At 40.7% G+C, this 4,230-nt stretch overlaps 1 long non-coding RNA gene across 1 annotated transcript; it reads left to right on the top strand.

Moving 5' to 3' along the window:
- Positions 1–1,125: 1,125 nt before the first annotated feature.
- LOC308658908 lies at positions 1,126–4,022 on the top strand. The gene is made up of 3 exons (XR_014024252.1): positions 1,126–1,413; positions 2,438–2,507; positions 3,090–4,022. It is a non-coding gene; the product is annotated as an uncharacterized lncRNA (long non-coding RNA).
- The last annotated feature ends 208 nt before the right edge of the window (positions 4,023–4,230 follow it).

Genomic DNA, 4,230 nt, shown 5'->3' on the forward strand with positions numbered 1-4,230 from the left:
TTGATGAGAGTGGAGAGCACTTTTTTGATGCCCGTGAAGCACATAGTGATGATAATCCATCAGAAGGTGATGGAGCAGTTAAAAAGGAGGAGAAGGATGTTAATTTATGCATCTCAGGCAAGTTTCTTTCACATTTAAACTTTGATTTTGATTATTGTTAATGTTTTGTATGCTGGAATGAATGTTATTTGTGTTTGCATATATGTCTACATGTGTGTAGTACATATTCCTCATTCAATAAATAATTCCTGAATCTACTTATACCAGACCTCATGCTAGGGGCTAAGAGATACAACAGTATATAAAATGCAGAAAAAGTCTCCTCATGAAGCTTGAGTACCAGTAGGGGAAAGAGTAATGGTAAATAAGAAAACAAATTAAGGGCTGGGATTGTGGCTCAGCAGTAGAGTGCTCACCTAGCATGTGTGAGGCCCTGGGTTTGACCCTCAGCACCACATAGAAATAAATATATAGAATGAAGGTGTTGTGTCCAACTACTTCTAAAAACTAAATGTTAAAAAAAGAAAACAATTAAGTAGATGTCAGATAGTGAGAAGCATTAGAAAGAAAAATGTTGGGATACAGGGGTATAGAGTAATGAGGCAGATAGGGATTGGAAAGAGGACCTCTGTCAAGTAGTACCTGAGTGAAGTGAGGGAAAAGCCACGTGGATACCTGGGAGCAGTGTTCCCGCAGAGGGCAGAGGAGTCAAAGCTGCATGCCAGGAACAGGCTTTTTGTATTTAGAGAGTTTTTACAGGGCAGGAAGAAAACGGTAAGAAACCAAGTAAGAGAGGTATTTGGCAGGGGAGGTGGTGACAAGATCATATTGGGACTTTGTAGTTTCTAGCTCTAAACTTTTAAAATGCCAACTAATATGAAATTATTCACAGGTTACCTTGAAAGCTTGCCAGGTTTAGCTTTAATCTGAAGTGAGAAAATTCTGATGGATTTAAAACTAAGCTTGGGTGTTAATGGCTTTTCCCTTTGTTAATAGCATTTCAGATTGTCAGCATATAACCCCATCTCTATTTTCTATTTTCTGATGTCCTGATAGCAGTACTAATCTCATCTAACTATTCTGACTCCATCAATAGGAAACTGTTTGATCCTCGATGGCTATGAAATGGTGCAGGAGAGCTCCACAGATGAGGAGGTTGCTTCCTCATTTACCCTGCAGCCTGTGACAGGCATCCCTTCTATGGACTCCACTCACCATCAGCAGCATTCTCCCCAGAATGCTCATTCTGATGGGGCAGGTTCACCATTCACCCCAGAATTCCTGGTCCAGCGGCGTTGGGGAACTATGGAAGATTCCTGTTTTGAGATCCAGAGCCCCTCCTCTTATACAGATTCACAAAGCCAGATCATGGAGTACATTCATAAGATAGAGGCTGACCTTGAACACTTAAAGGTACTTCCCACTTGAGCATCCACAAGACTTGATTATAAGAAACACATTTAGCAGAGAGGATGTATGGAATGACTGAAATGCTCATGTTGATAAACTTTTTCAGGTTCTAAAACCATATGTTTTCTTTGACCATTTTCATGAGTAAGCATGGATAAAAAGCTAAGATTGATACTGTTTATTTTGTGACAAATCAAAAAGAATAGAAAAAGTTGTAGTTCTATAACTATGGTTTGTGTGGGTTTCTCAAGAAGCTTAAAGTGCTTGGGGCAGCTGGCTACCCTCCATCAGATGACAGTAACAGTAAGCTGAGCTGGGTGGTGCTTACACAGTTGTGAATATCAGCAGGGAAATGCTCTGACTTGCTGTAACCTGTTAATTATCTGTGACTCGCTAAGTAATGTTCGTAGTTTCCCAGATGCCAGGATGGGTAGAATTGGCTTCAGTGGCTTCTGTAATCCAGAAACTTGAACATTAATGCAATTCTTTAAAACTAGTAATTGAAGATATTACTGTTTCAAAACTGACTTGTGTGGCCTATTCAGGTTGAATAGGACCCTATTCAGGTTGGCCCCTAGTAGACAACACTACTAGAGCCCACGTGCTTTTTCCTGACATGGTTTAGTTGAAGGGCTTTAGGAATAGATTTAAAGTGTTCTTAGCCTTTTAGCTCAAGACTGGTCTCCCTTAGCTTTTCTTTTAATTTCATATGATAGATTTTCACCTCTTCATATGATTATATGTGATATCATCCTATGGCTGATGAGATGAGATAGCCAGAAAACCACTGTGGGCAAGTTGTTTATATAGTTTATGCCACAGGGGGTGGGGCCATTTTCAGGGTGACTTCTGTGATAGGAGAATTGCCTTTACTGGGTATCCCCCTCTGCTTTCATTTTACATGGGAAGGTTTTAAGCTATTAATTCAAGGAAGAAATGGGAAAAGGAAATTTACTTTTTGCCCCTGCTAACAAAATTTGTTTTTCTTATAATGTCCAAATGAAAAACCTGTGGTTTTGTTTTACAGAAGGTTGAGGAAAGTTATACCATTCTTTGCCAAAGTCTGGCTGGATCAGCCCTCACAGACAAGCACTCAGGTATGTGAAATTATGGGTTCCCAACTTTAGCATCATCCTGCCTGAACAGTACATTGAATGAAATGATTTATTATTCTTTAAAATGAAAACTTTCCGAGATTCCATTTCTTTTCTGTCTTTAAAACCCATTTGTTTCTAAACATCATAAATCAAGCAAAAGCTCTTGTCTGCTGACTCTGCTATTCCTTCTCGCAGAAGAACTGCAGTTGTCAGTTCCCATGCTATACTCTCTTCCTTCTCTCTCTCCACCTTTTCGAAAGCAGAAGGTGGAGCTGTGGGAGGTCTGGTAAATCACAGATTCAGGGTGAGATGTGCTGGTGTGACTCCCTTGTATGGAGGGTTGTTCCTCAGGTCCTGCTGTGCTTTCATGCCTCTTCTGACAGGGACAGGGTCTCCCCTTGACTGCGGTTGGGTCTGTTCAGTGCAGAAGTTTATATTCATTTGCTTGTATGCTTTTCGGTACGCTTTTATGCTTTTTTGATTCAGAAACAAATGTATAACCATGCCTACAGATTTCATGGTATTCTTTGCAGTGTTCATTTGTTCTTAAGCAGGTTTCCACATATCTTTATGTTTTCTCAGATAAAAGTTAAAGCCGAGTGTCCTGGAGGTGACTGCAGGTTGTTGGATTTTGAGCATTGGCCTTGTATCAACCACATCCTGGTTCCAGTGTGGACACAGAGAGAGTGTGACAGAGGATCTGCCTGTGAACCACTTGGGATTAACCATGTCCTGAGGTGCCCAGAGCAGGACTAGTTCTTCACAGTCTGGCAGCTGCACTGGTCTGTCAGTGAGGGAACGTCTATTCTCTCACTCTCCTCTCCTCACTGTCGGAAAGTCGTTTTGATTCAGAACAAAAACCAAATGTATAGAGCTTTGGGTGTAGGATATGAAATTGTACTTAGACATAAGAAAAAGAAAATCAGATGTATTTATTTGACTTCATTCCGTATTTGAAAGCACATTTTAATTTTTATTTGCCTTGTTTTATTTTAATTGAGTAGTGAGAGTTCTGGCCCTTTGTATTTAGTACACCCAAGGATCAATTGCTCCTGAAGTGAAAAGGTCAGGATGGGGTATTAGGAGGTTGGGTAGAGAGGAGATGAAGCAGAGGGAGGAAAAGCATCTCATCTTCACTAATTGTGTTCCATACTCTCTGCTGTGCAGCAGGCTGATTTTCTGAGGGTCACCTCAAAGGCATGGTGGTCCCTATGTGCAGAAGATGTGAGCTATGTGCTGCCCAGAGGTCAGAGAGTAGTGGGCTTCCTCCTACCCTAATGCAAGCACTGCTTCTCTGTAGCTGGAATATACCCCCAATTAACAGGAATCCTCAACATACTAAATAGCAGGCACTTGAAAATGGGTGTATTCTCTTCTGTTGTCATCTTTTCTAATGAGGGTTGGGATTTGGGAGGGAGAGGAAAGCAAATTTTTTATTTTCTTGACTATAAATTTGTTATTCTTGGTATTGTTTCATTTTTATAATTCTACATTAGACTTTGGCACTTGTAAAACCATTCCTGCAGATTAAGCAGGAAGTAAGAACAAATAAATGGAAATGCTTCAGTGGTGGTGGGGGTTGCTAAGGAAGGGTGGGATGGGGGTGGGTAAAGAGTTTGGGAAGGTTATCTAAAATGAGTCACTACTGAGTTGAACCATGGCTGTCGTAAGCCACGGGTACTGCTGATTATAAGGCCAGTAAAATATTAGTACCTGGAGGTTT

The sequence above is a fragment of the Spermophilus citellus genome, assembly GCF_964194105.1.
Source record: "Spermophilus citellus genome assembly, chromosome: 10".
Classification (NCBI taxonomy): domain Eukaryota; kingdom Metazoa; phylum Chordata; class Mammalia; order Rodentia; family Sciuridae; genus Spermophilus; species Spermophilus citellus.